The sequence below is a fragment of the Armigeres subalbatus genome, chromosome 3, assembly GCF_024139115.2.
Source record: "Armigeres subalbatus isolate Guangzhou_Male chromosome 3, GZ_Asu_2, whole genome shotgun sequence".
In the NCBI taxonomy this organism is placed as follows: domain Eukaryota; kingdom Metazoa; phylum Arthropoda; class Insecta; order Diptera; family Culicidae; genus Armigeres; species Armigeres subalbatus.
This window is the reverse complement of record NC_085141.1, coordinates 351,769,684-351,788,757: the sequence shown is the minus strand read 5'-3', so window position 1 is coordinate 351,788,757 and position 19,074 is coordinate 351,769,684. Positions and strand designations below refer to the sequence as shown.

General features: G+C 39.2%; 1 protein-coding gene and 1 long non-coding RNA gene across 5 annotated transcripts in view; both read right to left on the bottom strand.

The window, feature by feature from the left end:
- LOC134222806 (extracellular matrix protein A-like) overlaps nt 1-19,074 on the bottom strand; it is a 101,495-nt gene that overhangs the window by 20,220 nt on the left and 62,201 nt on the right. The window lies entirely within an intron of this gene.
- LOC134226053 (uncharacterized) lies at nt 13,875-14,833 on the bottom strand. Of its 4 annotated transcripts, none has more exons than XR_009983385.1 (4): nt 14,652-14,833; nt 14,510-14,587; nt 14,383-14,452; nt 13,875-14,303 (listed from the first exon to the last, which is right to left on the bottom strand). It is a non-coding gene; the product is annotated as an uncharacterized LOC134226053 (long non-coding RNA). The 4 variants fall into 4 exon arrangements; XR_009983387.1 differs by having other exon boundaries at nt 14,383-14,465; nt 14,525-14,587; XR_009983384.1 differs by having other exon boundaries at nt 14,510-14,833.

Sequence of the window (19,074 nt, the reverse complement as noted above, 5' to 3'; positions counted from 1 at the left end):
TCAATGAAACAGGTGACTCCGCGGCAGGCCGCCCTGACATCATGTGAAGGTATGCGTCGAAGTGATCCATATCGAAGAGCCACTCCTTTTGATAAGCCTCATTCGCAAAATCATGTGCACGAACATTTCGCGATTTGTGATGAAGGAAGATAAAATGCCAAGTGCCCAGAAGCCCGACGCCAAGAACAATATTCATCTTTACGCAACAATGATTCAACGATGGTTTCTTTTAATTGCATTACAATTCGTCGAATTTGTCTTGCAATAAAACAACGAAAAATAGAAAAAAAAAACAGATTAATCCACCTAGCGGCGTTAATGCCTTTCTCGTGCATCACAAAATGTATTGCAAAAATCACTTTAGAAAAGGAGACATAGGACTTGTATAAACGTAACGTACATTTAATTTACATTACGTATTTACATTTAACTTTTGAATCTATGGGGTTTGATTAAAGGTATTGATATTGGAAATGACAGCTTCCATGCTGTGTAGAACTATTAGCAATTTATTATTCAAAACTTCTGGAAATAAAACTAATTATTAAATGCATAATCAGGCTTGCTTTGCTTCTAACTATTCAGCCCTTATTTACTCTAGCAAATGTAAGGCATTTATAGATTTCTCATTGATGTTAGTATTTAAAGTTTAAAAATTCTGTTGTTAAAATTTTCAGACTTGGGCAAAATGTGCTATTTTATGGGAACTGTCCCGTTTTCCATCTCATTGAACATATATTCATCTTATCGCCTAACAAAGAAATAAAGCACCAATTTTGTTGCTTCCTATTGCTAACATGCGTACTCACTATCACAAAAATAAGAAACAAGTCAAGGAGCAGTAACCCTACTACGTGATGAACTTATAAAATAATAAAACCCAGATTAATCGGTGCCTTTTTCGTTCGTTCAAAGGTTTGGAAAAATCTACACCGAGATAAAAAAGAAGCTTTTAATAAGTTGCCACTTATGAATGATAATGTTTTCAGATTCATTAGTGACTTATGCGTTCCTCAATAACTGATTATGAGTTTCATAACCAAAACTTATGAATTTCGTGATCACGGCTTATGAATGACATAAGTGCAGTTATTGTGAAAAAAATCATTCAGATTTCAAAGATGGCGTATCCAACGAGCACCGTTCTGGACGAGCAGCAATTATTGCTTGATTTATTTTCGGAAACTCCCGCTGAGTGTCTAGAAGTGTTTCAAAAAGCACAATTGGGAATATCCGATCTCTTGACAGTGAATGAATCTGACTTCATTGCTAAACTATCCACTTGTCACCTTCCGTTTGAAGTTGGAAGAATCTGGGACTGGATTACCAGTTGGCGCAAAAGAAACGTAAGTTATAGTTATTTCATAATTTAAGAACAGTTGACTTAAATATTGTTTGTCTCATTTCCCATAATTCAGAACCTGCAAAATTGTGTATTTGTGCATGAGGTCGCGAGTCACCCATTCGGTGAAACTCTTGGACAGCTACAAGCTGTATCAGATGCACCGGAATGCAGTAAACCTTCTTGAGACGTGGTTTCGACATTAAATGTCCCAGAAGACGCTCAAACAAATTGTGGAATCATAAATAATTCGGACGATCCGTTCGATCGAGGCGAAACTCAGGTCACCGATACCGCTGCTACAGAGGGAGATTTGCTGAACATAAAAACTGAGCAATCTGACGACGATGACGTCCAGGTTTGTTGTTTTTAATGCTTCGCATTGTATACTACTGTTATACATAGTATATGATAAGTACTTTTTTTATTATGTGATTGATTTTTATAATCTTTTTCAGTTTCTAGCCAATGATGCATCGGTAAACAGATCATATGGACCACCAGCAACGCTTACACCGAAATACTTTCGTTACCTTCTAGCACAGTCTGATCACGGTAAAAGGGTACTGGAAACTGCAGCTACTCACACACTATCCGACGCCGGACAAAAGCTAGTTGCCGATACCGTAGCCAGGTTCCAGGTAAGGTAAGGTAAGGTAAATCATAGTGAGCATATCACATAACACATATAACTGTCATATTAATTGTTATACAGGACACATACTACATTCCAAAACGAAATCGATCGAATCCTGGCGGTAAATTGGATCAACTACATAAAGCAATCCGAGCGTATGAAGATAAAAAAGGAAGAAGCACACGCGGCTCAAACGAACGGTACGGAAACTGAGAATCAAGAACTATCTGCAGAGACCGCATCGTGCTTTCGTGCTGTGCGGTTCTTTCTCTCTTTGCGGAAGGAAGTTTTTAATACTACCCGAAGCTATTTTAATTTCAACGGTGCTTCTTAGCGCTATTTGTACCCACTGATCCCGTTACGATCTTTGCAAGGACCCGTGCCTTCGTTTTACGTTGGACCCGTTTGCGGAAGTAAAATTCCGGCAAGCGGTGGTAATCCTGCAGGGACACCGTTTTGGGAAAAAACCTCTTAGAAGGTCACGTCTCCACGCTCAGCCATGAGCATTAATAAAAACAAGAGGAAGGGGGATTCTCTGAATTCTCCACTTCCTTCAAAGAAACAAGGTTTCAAGACCGTCCTGCCTAAGCGCGGAAAAAATAGAAGGAAGCTGGAGAATTCAGATATTCCTTCTAACTCTAATATCGGAAATAATTCTTCTCCAATTGAACTGAGCAATCAGTTCGATTTGATTAATGATGAAATTGAGCAAATCGAATATACCTCTAGCCCAGGTGATTCGATTCATGCGAAAAAGCAAAGGATTCCGCCAATTGTGGTATCTGTTGCCGAGTTTTCTGGTTTTCGGAATGAAATCTTGAGTAACCTTCAGGGGATCAAGGTTTCATTTCAGATTGCTAGGAAGGGTGACTGCCGCGTTTTGCCGGGATCCTTTGACGATCGCAAACTTCTTCTTCAGTATTTAACTGAGAAGCGCCATAAATTCTTCACATACGACGACAAAACTGAGCGATTGTTCAAAGTCGTCTTGAAAGGTCTCCCCAGTGATGACAAATCACTGGATGAAATTAAAACTGAAATTTCTCAATTACTTGGATTTTCACCAGTCCAAGTAATTAAGATGAAAAAGAAATCCCACTCTGGTACTTCTCAGAGGGGCATTTCTCAAGAATTTTATTTAGTTCATTTTAACAAAAGTGAACTAAATAATATGAAAAGTTTGGAAAAGGCCTGTATTATGTCCCATGTCCGTGTTACATGGGAACATTTCCGCAGGCCTGGGGGAAATTTCCAAAACCCCACCCAGTGCCGTAAGTGCCAAAAGTGGGGTCATGGTACCAAACATTGTCACATGGATGCTAAATGCATGATTTGTGGTGGAACCTCTCACGCCAAGGACGCATGTCCTGTGAGAGAAGATTCCAATAAATTTAAATGTGCAAATTGTGGGGGCAATCATAAATCCAATTTCTGGGAATGCCCTTCACGCAAAAAAGTTTTGAATTCCCGTGCAAAATTGATGACGGGAAATTCCAATCGGATCCCAGATTCGACGGGTAGAAATTTTTCAAACGCTCAAATTTCGAAACCAGTTACCGGTCGAACAATTCATACCCACCACAATTCACAAACAAATTTTGCCGCTCGTCAACGGGTAGCAAGCACTTCAGTAAATTCCAATTTTTCCAATGTGCCTACGTATGCAAACATCGCTGCTGGTAGACAAAATTTCTCTTCTCAAAATGAGGTTTATACCCATGTCCCAACGGAAAATAACGGTCATGTTGCCGATTCAGGTAGCATGACTGCTTCGACTTTGATTTTTAACTGAACAATTGCATCACATGATTGATGCAATGTTCAAAGCAAATACCATTCCTGAAGCTGTTCAGGTTGGTATAAAGTACACACAAAAATTGTTATCGGACTCCGTTTCAATGGATCCAAATAATTGTGTGAAAGTTCTAAATTGGAATGCCCGCTCTCTAAAGGGTAAGGAAGATGAATTATTCAACTTCCTTTCAGTTCATAATGTCCATATTGCCATTATAACTGAAACGTATTTAAAACCAGGACTCTCCATTAAAAGAGATCCAAACTATTTTATCTACAGAAATGATCGTCTTGACAGCGCCTGTGGTGGGGTCGCCATCGTCATTAATAGACGTATCAAACACAAATTATTTTTCATTCGAAACCAAAGTTTTTGAAACATTGGGAGTTTCTGTTGAAACAAATTTTGGACAATTTTCCTTCATTGCAGCCTACTTGCCTTTTCAATGCAATGGGCAGCAAAAGAATTTGTTGAAAGCTGATAATTATTCTGACTCGCAACAAATCAAAATTCTTCGTAATTGGTGACTTCAATGCCAAACTCCGTTCATGGAATAATGCTCAAAGCAATTCCAACGGCAAAATTTTATTTGAAGATTGCTCTGCGGGATATTATACTATTCAATATCCCAATGGTTCTACTTGTTTTTCTTCCAGTCGAAATCCTTCTACAATTGATTTAGTTTTAACGGATTCAAGTCAGCTGTGTGGCCAATTGGTAACTCATGCTGACTTTGACTCTGATCACCTTCCTGTGACATTTGAAATCTCACAAGAAGCCATTTATAATCCAATCAGTTCTACTTTTAATTATCATAGAGCTGATTGGGATTTATATAAAACATATATCGATAGGAATTTTGATGTTAATATTCCTTTGGATACCAAAAGTGATATTGATAATGCGCTCGTATCTTTGACAAATTTAATTGTCGAAGCCAGAGGCATTGCAATTCCTAAATGTGAAATTAAATTCAACTCCATTATTATTGACGACGATCTTCAGCTTCTGATCCGTCTTAAAAATGTGAGGCGAAGGCAATACCAAAGAACTCGCGATCCCGCTTTAAAAGTTATTTGGCGAGATTTGCAAAATGAAATTAAAAACGTGTCGCTATTCTGAGAAATACCAACTTTGAGAATAATGTCTCGAAGTTGGATCCCAGTTCGAAACCCTTTTGGAAATTAACAAAAATTCTTAAAAAACCTCAAAAGCCAATTCCAGCGCTTAAAGAGGGAAATAAAATTTTATTAACAAATGGCGAAAAGGCTCAAAAACTTGCTCAGCACTTCGAGAGTGCCCATAATTTTAGTCTAGGTCTCACTAGTCCAATTGAGGATCAGGTTACACGGAGCTTCGAAGACATTCTCAACCAAGATAATGTTTTTGACCCTTCGTTGGGAACTAATTTGGATGAAGTGAGATCTATTACTAGAAAATTTAAAAATATGAAGGCCCCGGGTGATGATGGTATTTTCTACATACTTATCAAAAAACTTCCTGAGAGCTCTTTATCCTTTTTGGTTAATTTATTTAACAAATGTTTTCAATTGGCATACTTCCAAGATAAATGGAAAAACGCCAAAGTTGTTCCAATTTTGAAGCCGGACAAAAATCCAGCTGAGGCTTCTAGTTATCGCCCAATCAGTTTGCTTTCTTCAATAAGCAAACTGTTTGAAAAGATTATTTTAAATAAAATGATGGTTCATATTAATGACAATTCTATTTTTGCTGATGAGCAATTTGGTTTTCGCCATGGGCATTCAACCACTCATCAGTTATTAAGAGTTACGAACTTAATTCGGCTCAACAAATCTGAAGGATATTCGACTGGAGTTGCTCTTCTTGATATAGAGAAAGCATTTGACAGTGTTTGGCATGAAGGTTTGATTGTAAAATTGATGAATTTTAATTTTCCTCTGTACATTATTAAACTGATCCAAAATTATTTATCAGAACGCTCACTGCAGGTAAACTATCAGAATTCTAAATCTGATAGATTACCTGTTAGAGCTGGTGTTCCCCAAGGCAGCATACTGGGGCCCATATTGTATAACATTTTTACTTCTGACTTACCTGATTTACCACCAGGGTGTCAAAAATCTTTGTTTGCAGATGACACAGGTCTCTCAGCCAAAGGGCGAAGCCTTCGTGTCATTTGTAGTAGATTGCAAAAAGTTTGGATATTTTCTCCACTTACTTGCAAAATGGAAAATTTCCCTGAATGCTTCCAAAACTCAGCCTATAATTTTCCCACATAAGCCGAGAGCTTCTTATTTGAAACCTTCTAGCAGACATATTGTCACTATGAATGGGGTTCCAATTATTTGGTCTAGCGAAGCTAAATATTTAGGACTTCTGCTACTTTTAAAAATCACATTGAAGGCCTTCAAGCCAAATGTAACAAATATATTAAGTGTCTATATCCACTTATAAACAGAAAATCAAAACTTTGTCTTAAGAACAAACTTTTGATTTACAAACAAATTTTTAGACCTGCCATGTTGTATGCTGTGCCAATATGGACTAGTTGCTGCAATACCAGAAAGAAGGCACTTCAGAGGATTCAAAATAAAATTTTGAAAATGATTCTGAAGTTGCCTCCGTGGTATAGTACCAATGAACTTCATAGAATTTCTAATATTGAGACATTGCAACAAATGTCCAACAAAATAATTTCCAATTTTAGACAAAAATCGTTGCAATCTTCTATTGCAACGATTAGCTCCTTGTACCCTTAGTATAAATTAGGTTAAGTTTAGTTTAAGTAGAAAACATTGTAATTCCTACATGGTTTAATTCAACCAGAGGAAATATCCTAACTGCCAGAGGCAATTGAAGGGTATTAATAATAACTAAAAGCGTAACATAGCAAATAAGGATGATAGTGTTAAGAAAACACGGAACACCTAGTCTAAGAGAAAAATGCATGTATTAGATAATTAGCAAATAAAAATTGTTAAAATAAAAAAAGAACTATCTGCAGACGTAGAAGCAGCAGTACAGTGGCTTGCGATCAACATTGCTCCCTGGGCAACTGTGCTCAGCTTATGGGAAGTCAGCTACCCGGCACGGCAGCAGCACTTGAAACAGTTTAGCCGGGCCCAGTCTGTAATCGACCGTTACCCCCAATTGCGTGAAGAGTTTGGATTTCAATTGGTAAACGACTAAAATTAACTATAATGCACTATCTTCAATATCTGTATGTATCAAAATTATTAGCTGGATATCGATTACCGGAAGCTCGGTTTGGGGAATCCTGCAGAGCCTTCGTCGAAGTGGGAAACACTGTACGAACCTGTTGCGCGATACGTCACCAAGTTTGGCAAAGATTGCTCTTCAAGTCTTCACAACGCCTGGCTCAAAGCTTAAAAAACAATTCCTTATCCTCAGGTTATGATATATTCACTGCAGTAATACACTTTCACTCATTGGCATTGGTTTATTAACCATATACTTAGAATTCTCAGTTAATTCAGAACAATAATTCAGATTAAACTACACAACAAGCCGTTACTGAAAAAAAACTACTATGCGGAGCGCAGCTGAATGTCAAATATACTACAAGACTCCCTACACATTATAGACTAGCGAAAATCATGAAGAATGTTAACGCGTGAGATAAATTAGACCATGAGATCCCTTTGCACGAAAACTTAATGTGCAAAGTGAAGGATTTTCGTTACTTTAATTTTACCTAATTTAGTAATTAACGAATGTATTTGATATGAAGTTCTAGAAATCTCTCCAAATCAAAACCAAATTCGGCAAAATTACTTCTTCCATTGTTCGCGATTGACTGCTTATATTTACATCTTTTTTTGCAAAATTAGAAAAGCTGTTTTTGTAAACTTTTTGCTTAAGCTGTCGCAATTATTTTTATCGATTTTTATTTCATTCAATCACTCTGTCTGCCAGACTATTTGTGAAGTCACCATAGTTTAACTCCCATTATCGAGTGATCTTACATATTTGAATTCGTTGTTTATTTGGATAATAAGATAGTGTCTTAACGCAGCATTCAAAATTCGTTTTGTTGAGAGGATCGTAGTATGTTGTGACTGAAGGCAGACGCAAAAATATTTGTCCCGTCAAATTTTTCAATTTTTACTGGGAGCTGTAGAAGATTTTCAAGTTGACGCCTGAAGGATTGTTGCATTTTTCTGCCTAATTACTCGTGTGGAATTCTATTGTTTGCACCGAAGATTAAAATTTGGCTGAAACTATGGCTAGTGCAACCATCAAAACAGGTTCACTAAGAAAGCAGATCATCAATACCAAAAGGATACATGGCCAGCAGTTCAAGAATCGGGTGGACAATCTGCATCCAAAACGTTAACCGGCTAAAGTAAGAAAATCTACAGGAAAGTGTTGCCATCCAGAGAGGACGAGGTATTTTTTGTGGTATTTTTTACGAACGGAGATGTTATCAGAGGTATTCTGCGGTCCAGGTATGTTGGTTTTTGATTTGCTTACTGAACACAGATGTCTGCAATAAGTTTTTCTTCATTTTGCTGTCAGAAACATACTTTCAGTAATCCTTCCGCATACATAGCTTTATTTATTCAATTTTGGCTGTTATTCCCTTTTCATTTACACTATTAAATTGTGTATTTTTAATTATTATTATTATTAGAACAGTAAAGACAACAAGTACATACGGAGTGCATCGGTTTATCGCCACTGTCCTCTCGGCTATAGAGCAAAGGCAAATCAATAGTGATTATGTTTCCAACACAGAACAACGACTTACAATAGAATCTTAAATCCAGGGCTGAACATGAGTTTATGTCGGTAGGTATATGGGTATATGTTAATGTGTGTATATGTAATTATACGTGTAATTTTCGTCGCTACTTTCCAATCTAATAGTTTCAAGAGGGTAATAACCAACTTTGGATTATATTTGCCTATTGAGCACTACGATATATGTTCTGATATGTTCTAGTATGCGGTTGTGTTAATAATATTCGGAAAAGAGACAATTTTGGCTTCATTTGTGTCGTTTTATATCGCCACGACTGATAGAAATCACAAGAAATAGAAAACATTTTGCGTTTTTTTTTCAATTGTATTGTTTTTGAAATGGGCACACATTTAGAATTCAGGGAGCAACAGCCCTATGGACAATATATTAATTTCTGGAAAACATGTCTCAAAAAGTTGTCGCCCTTGGTGAAAAGAGTCACGTCACAATGCATCTGATTGTCATACACATCTTATTCGATGCGCTAAATAGAACTGTGAAAACGATTTACTTTAGATATTAATATTTTGCCATCGTTGGCGGTGGGTTAATTTAATTTTATTCCTTAAACAATATGATTGAATGTTTTAATGAAATATATCACTTTCAGTATATCTAAATATGCCATTCATACTTTTAAGACTAATTTCTTACCAATGAGATGCTAATTTCTTGCAAACGGTTCAAGCCATGGTACGCTTTTGCACTAGTGCTTGGATACCCTACCAGACAAATTTTATTACCCACGCGGGTGTTTATAGAAAAGATACAATCAAATTGTAGTTATTCAAGCGTTGGGAAATTCAAGAACGTAGCACGTATTAATGTCTGTGGATGTACATAATATCATTTATATATACCTAGACAAGAGCGAATAATGTTTTCAAAGAGGGGCAATAAGTACACTCAATCCTTGACATAAATACTTTTAGTTTGAATATGACATTAGCAATGCGGGGAGGGGTTTTCCATATATGATTCTTCTCTTCTCGTTTCAGAGAGCGAGCAATGGCGCTTAAACCTAGGCTTATTAGCCAGGGCAAGTCTAATACCTTGTCCCATCCCAGGAAGTTAAACATCTAGGAAAAGGAGTGACATAAATTTCTTAGCATGGTCACTCCCAACGTTTGAATAAACTTATCATATCATTTGCTTATGATGATATTCCAAAACTAAATTCCCTACCAACCATCCAACTCCTTGACATCTATGAGGGCGTCGGTGAGTCGCTGGCCTCTCACAAAGTAGATGTCATATCATCATTTCCTTCCCTTCCCTAGTAACGGAGAAGATGGGCGTAGCCGGCAATGGTAGTTTTCATGCTTTATCATTTGGGACCTCCAATTGGGTTGTTATTAATTCCCAAATAGTAATCCATAAGCAGTTGGGGTAAGAAAGTTAAAGAATATACATGACAGCTATCAGTATGCAATCTACGAAATACTCCGTTACAACGCAACGCATTCAATATTCATTTTGTTGAATGCTAGGTTCTTTATTATCGAATTTGATTGTAAGTATTCATGCCTTTACTCAAATTTCATGATAGTGAAAATGATATTGTTATTTACAGAAAATCTACCGCAACCTATGTAATGCATGCATAAAGCGTTTGGAGTTCCTCGAATCCTGTATGGTTTTGCATTAAAGTATTTCGATACCTTTTCATCAGATAAGTATAATTTGAAATAGAACATGAGAAGTTGACTCTGATTTTTTTTTTTTCGTATAGGGACTTCAACAACATTTCCTATGGAGGATGCAGATTTTCAATTTTTTCTTGGCGACATTTTTATTCATTGAAAATATACCAAAGTACGAATGTTATAGCGAGTATACAGCTGCATATTGAATATATTGAGTAAAGTTATGAAATAATAAAACTTATTTAGTTTAATTTTTTATTGTTTTACTGCTTGCAGTCGCATACTAGCCCTATATTGATGTTTATATGAGACTGATTAACGATCATGGGTTCACTTGTCATAAGACGAGTTTGTACAATCCCATTTAATTCCACCACTTAATTGTACCTTGACAGATACGTATTTCGACCTCAACAGTAAGGTCGTCTTCAGTGTCTCGTACTTGGAAGTCGAGTCAAGTACGAGACACTTGAAACTTGCCAGCTAAGGGACTTTGGGTTTGGAATCTACAGGGTCGTTATTGCTATGATTTTGAGCATAAACATCGCCACTTGTCGGCAGGGGGTACACATACTAGGCAGGAACAGTACTTACATTTGACTTTGGATGAAACACAGGTTGATTATTATGAATAGGGCTATGAAACAACGATGAAACCTAGAAAGGGGGGGGGGGAGTGGCCTAAATGCAAAGTCTAATTCACTTGCGAATCACAAGGACGTCGAGGCTTGACGGTTCCTTTCGAACCCGGGAAGAACGAGCAAAAGTGGAACTAGCGTTGGTCCTCCACGAGCATCGTCCAGGTCTCGTGTCCGTAGAGGACTACCGGTCTAATGAGCGTTTTGTAGATGGTCAGTTTGGTACGGCGGCGAACTCTATTCGATCGAAGCGTCTTGCGGAGTCCAAAGTATGCACGATTTCCAGCCACTATACGCCTCCGAATTTCTCTGCTGGTATCATTTTCGGCAGTCACCAGTGAGCCCAAGTACACAAATTCTTCTACCACCTCGATTTCATCACCACCGATGCCAACTCGCGGTGGGTGGCTCACATTGTCTTCTCTTGAACCTCTTCCTATCATGTACTTCGTCTTCGACGTGTTGATGACTAGTCCAATCCGCTTGGCTTCCCTCTTCAGTCTGATGTAGGCTTCCTCCATCTTCTCAAAGTTACGTGCCATAATATCTATGTCGTCGGCGAAGCCAAATAGCTGGACGGACTTATTGAAAATTGTGCCACTCGTGTTAATCCCTGCTCTTCGTATTACCCCTTCCAAAGCGATGTTGAATAGCAGACACGAAAGACCATCACCTTGCCGTAACCCTCTGCGGGTTTCGAAGGGACTCGAGAATGCCCCTGAAACTCGAACTACGCACATCACCCGATCCATCGTCGCTTTGATCAACCGTGTCAGTTTATCCGGAAATCCGTTTTCGTGCATTAGCTGCCATAGCTGGTCCCGATCGATTGTATCATATGCGGCTTTGAAGTCGATGAATAGATGATGTGTGGGCACGTTGTATTCGCGGCACTTCTGCAGTACTTGGCGAATGGCAAACACCTGGTCCGTGGTGGAGCGTTCGCCCATAAAACCCGCCTGGTACTGCCCCACGAACTCCCTTGCAATTGGTGCTAGTCGACGGCATAAAATTTGGGAGAGTACCTTGTAGGCGGCGTTCAGCAATGTGATTGCGCGGTAGTTGCTACAATCCAGCTTATCGCCCTTAGATGGGACACACGACACCTTCCATCCACTCCTGCGGCAAAACTTCCTCCTTCCAAATTTTGGTAATGACCCAGTGCAGCGCTCTAGCCAGTGCCTCACCACCGTGTTTAAATAGCTCTCCTGGTAGTTGGTCAACCCCAGGGGCTTTGTTGTTTTTCAGCCGACCAATCTCCTCCTGGATTTCCTGGAGATCCGGGGCCGGTAGAATTATGTCCTGCGCGCGTTCTCCCAGGTCCATCACCATACCGCCATCTTCGTCTGCCACATCGCCATTCAGGTGCTCTTCGTAGTGCTGCCGCCACCTTTGGATCACCTCACGCTCGTTCGTAAGAAGGTTCCCGTTTATGTCCTTACACATATCGGGCTGTGGCACGTGGCCCTTACGTGAACGGTTCAACTTCTCATAGAACTTTCGTGTGTTATTAGTGCGGTACAGTTGCTCCGACTCTTCACGGTCTCGATCTTCCTGCTGACGCTTTTTCCTCCGGAAAATCGAGTTTTGTCTGTTCCGCACCTGTTTATATCGTGCCTCATTCGCTCTCGTGCGGTGTTGCAGCAATCTCGCCCATGCTGCATTCTTTTCTTCTACTAACTGCTCACATTCGCCGTCATACCAGTCGTTTCTCCGATCCGGGGGCACCGTGCCAAGTGCAGCGGTTGCGGTGCTACCAATGGCGGATCGAATATCTCTCCAGCCATCTTCAAGAGACGCTGCGCCTAGCTGCTCTTCCGTTGGGAGTGCCACTTCCAGCTGCTGCGCGTATTCTTGGGCTAGTCTACCGTCTTGTAGCCGCCCAATATTAAGCCGCGGCGTCCGACTTCGACGCGTGTTGTACACCGTCGAGAGTTTTGAGCGCAGGCAAACTGCAACGAGGTAGTGGTCGGATTCAATATTCGCACTGCGGTAAGTGCGGACGTTCGTGATGTCGGAGAAGAATTTACCGTCGATTTGGTTTTCCGTTTCTTGGTTAGGTGATCTCCATGTGGCCTTGTGGATATTTTTGCGGGGAAAGAAGGTGCTTCGGACTACCATTCCGCGGGAGGCTGCGAAGTTTATGCATCGTTGGCCGTTGTCATTCGATACGGTGTGCAGACTATCCGGTCCGATGACCGGTCTATACATTTCCTCCCTTCCTACCTGCGCGTTCATGTCACCGATGACGATTTTGACGTCCCGCAGTGGGCATCCATCGTATGTCTGCTCCAGCTGTGCGTAGAACGCTTCTTTCTCGTCGTCGGGTCTCCCTTCGTGTGGGCAGTGCACGTTGATGATGCTATAGTTGAAGAAACGGCCTTTAATCCTCAGCTTGCACATCCTTGCGTTGATTGGCTGCCACCCAATCACGCGTTGGCGCATCTTTCCCAGCACTATGAAGCCGGTTCCCAGCTCGTTGGTGGTGCCACAGCTTTGGTAGAAGGTAGCCGCCCGATGCCCGCTTTTCCACACCTTCTGTCCTGTCCAGCAAATCTCCTGCAGCGCCACGACGTCGAAGTTGCGGGGATGTAATTCATCGTAGATCATCCTGTCGCAACCTGCGAAACCTAGCGACTTGCAGTTCCATGTTCCAAGCTTCCAATCGTGATCCTTTATTCGTCGCCTAGGTCTTTGCCGATTATATCGAGTCGCATTATCTCTTATATTGTTCGTAATTATTGGTTTTCCAGGCGGCTTATTGGGCCTGCGCAAACCTCCTGTCTCGCCGGAGGGCCGTCGTGTCAGGGCTGTTTAGCGTCCCACCTAACACCAGGACTTGGGCTTGTGCGCTTTGAGCGGCACACGGTCGCTTTGGCGGAGCCTACTTGCGGATACATGCAGCTTTTTATAGAGGTTTAACAGGGCCCACTGTCAAACCCCACCACATCCTAGGCAGGCGCCACAACTCGCAGATGGCCTGGGGAGGGATCGTCAAGCCCTTGGACAAAGTCCCTGCTGCCCCCATTAACCGGGGTTTCCTCTGATTGAATATACGAGGCTATAATCTTCATAATAACAATACCGGTTTATTTGGTCACATCGTCACATGAGAAGGGGGGGGGGTTACTTGCGGTTTAGCTGCTGTTTGGTGGTCTGGTTGGCCGGATGGTGGCCACGGAGGTCGACGAGCGGTTGATCAGGCCGCCCATCGGAACGCGTTGTGGTTCGTCATGGCGTCTTGGCACACTGGCTTTGGCCGGAGGATGATGGGATTGAAGATGGCGTCGTCGCACAACGGTCGACTGGATTGAACCGGCTCTGGCCGGCAGATGGTCGGAGAAAGATGGCGTCGTCGCTGACACCGAACGAGGGCCTGGATTGGTCGTTCACTCAGGCTTCTTCTTGCTGGGTTTGGTTCACTGCGCGTCCGGAAGTTCCGGGAATAGTATTCTGCCAAAGAAAGGCCACAAACAAAAAGAAAAAGGCCCGCTGGACCTAACCACAACACATTAGACCCCTTGTGACGTCCTCTCACTTAGCCTCTAACTTTTTCACATTTTAACAAATCATTTACCTTTTTCTTGTTGGTATTTCTGTTTGTTTCGTTTGTTCACTTATTTTTCGTTGGATTTTAATTCGTTTAGCTATAATAATTTACTAACATTAGTTTCAAGTAATTATTAACTTTACCAATAACTAACCGTACTAATATTCACCGTACTACACTTTGGTGATAGTTTTCTTTTAATACGTACTAACTTGTCCGTACTAAATCTGATCTAACAAAGAAAACAATTAACAATTAATAACACTTCCACTAAAACGAGGTACTAACAAACTAACCTCAAAATTTAATAACATTTACACACGCGCGCACTACTATTACGTACAAGAATCCACAGCAAAAAGAGAACATTCACATTCGACATCCCATCTTTTATACTTTTCTAGGTATAAACATTGAACAATTACAATGTTCAATTTTTATGTTTAATTTTATTGTTCCGCACCCTATTGCATGATTTCACCCGCGCTCCATCTGCACGTCATTCAAAATGAGCGGGGTAATGTTTTGCTCCGTTGCTCAAACTGCTCGATTATTAGGCTTTCAGCGATCGTGTACGTACACGCACGTTTCACTCACACTTTTACTCGGTTTGTTTGCCACCACGAGCAGCTGTCACGGCAAAATCAAATGGGATTGTTTGCAACCACGAACCTGCGTTCGTGTTGGTGAGAAATGTTGACGAGACCCTAATGCGTGGCCACTCACAACTGACAGTATTGACATTTATACGCTCTATCACATCACCCATGTCATTGATGAAGCGATGCTCATAGCATAATAACTTTCCAAAAGGGTGTATTGGGTCGAAATTGGGATAATGAATTCGGGAAAATGGAACTTGTGGTGGAGCTACAAGTAGGATTTGTAACCGACGGTTACACACTGAAGACGACCTTACTGTTGAGGTCGAAATACGCATCTGTCAAGGTACAATTAAGTGGTGGAATAAAATGGGATTGTACAAACTCGTCTATGACAAGTGAAGATATTACACTGAAAAGCGCAAAATAATTTTCTTAACGATCATGGGTTGTTTAACTTACAATGTATGTATTTTTCTTCAAAAAATATTTTGTATTGTTTCATTTGTTCTAGATGTTCGTTTGTTGCATCTGTTGCATGCATTGAGTACAGTTCTCATCCCCATCAAAGCAGCACAAGGGTTCAAACCGACCATTGCAATTGCCCAATCTGATTCATTTCTTTTGGCAAGTAACATAGAAACCGGCCGAATTGAATTGCAAAAAACTCTGGAGATCTACGAAAAAACAGAAGATTCCTGCAGTGCCAAAGCTGATTGTTATCAGTGAAGCAGAGCGATTCCAAGCAACAGCATCAAAATTTAAGAAAATTTTTAATTCATGATTTTCTATTGAGTTGAAACTTTGCACAGTTTTTCAATTTCATCTAAATCGTCATTTTTCGATATCAAATCTTCATATTGAGTCACGACTAACTTTTCAAAAGGGTGTATGTGAAAATAGTTCAAAAATATTTAAAAAGCTGCACAGCAAAAACGGAATGTTCGATTGTTATGATTTTTTCAGCAAAGTTAGACAACTAAATGGTGATTCTTAAGAAAATGTGCACAGCAAAAAAAAATTTTTTTTGCCTTTAAAAATATCATTTTTGTCACAAAAACTCAAATATCTCAAAACCCTATCTTTTTTCGAACGTAATTTTTTTAGGGAAAACGGTCCATTATATTAGCTATCTACCATAAAAATTTGGTGATGGTAAACTAATAAACAAAAAAGTTATGACATTTCAAACATTTCACAATTTTCAATTCAATTTTATCCTAAGTATTAAATTAAATGTGGCAGTTACACAATGTTGTTATAGAAACTCTAAGAGTTTTGGGTTTGAATTTTGGTATGGGTTATGATATCATGAAAACAGTTTATTAATACTTATTTTTTATTTATTTTTATTCAAATTTTTTAAAATATCGAACACTTTTGAATTATTATCAGCACAGTTTGAGTATAGTTTTGCTTTAATTTTATTTTCCGACAATGGAATGAAACAGTGAAATTTTTGGGTTCCTTGGATCGTTTTCGCGTTATTAAATTGCTCGCTGAGCTCTGAAGCCTTTATTTCGTACTCTTCAGTAGTAGTAAAACAAAATGATAATTTGGTTAAATCTTTTCTTTTCTACGATTTGCCCAATCAAAAAGTTCTTTCGCAGTTTTAATTGGATGCTCACGTTCTTTGGCTAAACTTGCTCTTGTGGCCATGCGCTTCATTGTTCCTCCAATAGCATCACAAGGACCTTTGCCATGTGATGTAGCAAAAATGCCATTCTGCATCAATTCCGTACATTGATTTAAATTGACATAGGCTCGAAAAATTCTTACGATTTTTGTACTGCGACGCTGCTCCATCAGACATGAAATCTTTTTGACTTCTTTATGCTTATCAACGCGTAAAAAGTTAATCATTTTTTCAATGAACAAGTTTACGGATACTGAATCGTGTCTTAAATCTTCGGAAATTATAATAAAACTTAAGTGTTCAATTTGCGTACTTCCATTAAAATAAATAACGAATGGATGAATTGTAGCTTGTTGTACGTTCCAGTGATGGGACTGCACTTCATCTTGCAATACAAAGCTGTAATTTTCAGAAAAATCACAAATGACTAAAAATTCACCATTTTGTAATGTATTTTTCGTATTTTTCAAAAAGCTGGATTGTTCTGTTTTAATGAAATCGTGAGGATTAAACTTTCTAATTTCAAGCAAAAATATGACACAAACTCATCTACAGGTTTTACAATAGTTTCTATGTCACACCTATCCGTGGTCACCCATTGCTCAAATGATAACTGATCAATATATTTTTCTTCAAACTCAGCGAATAAAGTATTTTCCAATGATGAAGAATCTGGACAATCCGAACAAGATCGTAGATAGCAATTTGATGTTGTATTTTCACACAAAAGACTACCAGTTAACATTTTAATATCCTTTGTTAAATTGATTCTTTTCAAACTATGTAAAATAAGATTAATATAAAACAAATAAAGCTAATCTTGCAGCATTGAACAAAGCAGCGATAAAACCGTCAAAAAACTCAAATAAATCCATGAAGTCTTGAAATTGTTACTTGGGATGAATGACATAAGTGCAGTTATTGTGAAAAAAAAATCATTCAGATTTCAAAGATGGCGTATCCAACGAGCACCGTTCTGGACGAGCAGCAATTATTGCTTGATTTATTTTCGGAAACTCCCGCTGAGTGTCTAGAAGTGTTTCAAAAAGCACAATTGGGAATATCCGATCTCTTGACAGTGAATGAATCTGACTTCATTGCTAAACTATCCACTTGTCACCTTCCGTTTGAAGTTGGAAGAATCTGGGACTGGATTACCAGTTGGCGCAAAAGAAACGTAAGTTATAGTTATTTCATAATTTAAGAACAGTTGACTTAAATATTGTTTGTCTCATTTCCCATAATTCAGAACCTGCAAAATTGTGTATTTGTGCATGAGGTCGCGAGTCACCCATTCGGTGAAACTCTTGGACAGCAACAAGCTGTATCAGATGCACCGGAATGCAGATAAAAAATTTAAGGAATCGCAAACAAAAATTACATAAAAATTACAAACTAGACAATTCGAATGAAAATTTGGAAAAGTATTTAGACATCTGCGATCAATTAAAACTAGCAATTGATGTAGCATTTGAAGAGTATAATACGAAACGGAAAACGAAATAAAGTCATGCCCGAAGAACTTCTTCAATTACGTAAAATCAAAATTAAAATCAGATAATTTTCCTTCATCCATGTATCTAGATGAACGCGTCGGTAATTCCTCGGAAGACATCTGTAATCTCTTTGGAGATTTTTTCCAAGAAATATACACCACCTTTTCGGAACAAGATCGCGACCTTGATTTTTTTGCGCCTGTCCCAGAATTTGCTAGGGATATTGGTGTTAATCAGATCATGGTAAACGATATTCTAAACGCTTTAAAAAACATAGATGCATCTAAAGGCTCTGGCCCTGACGGCATTCCACCAGTATTTTTGAAGAGTCTGGCTAAAGAGCTGACGGCACCTTTATTTTGGCTCTTCAGATTGTCACTGGAAACCGGAAGTTTTCCCAGGGTATGGAAAAGCTCTTACCTTGTGCCCATCTTCAAATCGGGCAAAAAATCGGACATTCGTAATTACCGTGGAATAGCCATTATCTCTTGCATTCCCAAACTTTTTGAATCTATTATTAATGAAAAATAAATTTCACAAGTTAAAAACAGAATTACAAATAAACAGCACGGATTTTTTAAAGGTCACTCAACCGCTACAAATTTAATAGAATTCATTGATTATACTCTTCATGCGATGGATAATGGTAACTACGTGGAAGCTCTGTACACTGACTTTAGGAAGGCGTTTGATCGCATTGACATTCCATTGTTACTCTTCAAATTACAAAAAATTGGAATTGAGCCAGGACTCCTTAGATGGCTTGAATCTTACCTCACAGACCGGCAACAAATAATTAAATTTAATAGAAAGAAATCCAATCCCATTCAAGTCACGTCAGGAGTTCCACAAGGCTCCCATCTTGACCCTCTTTTATTTATATTGTACACAGAAAAAAATAATACTGTTTTGCTAAATATGTCGCACTTTACAATTGAAAAGTGTTTCTTTCTCATCAAAATAAAAGTTAAATTGTTCACAGCAA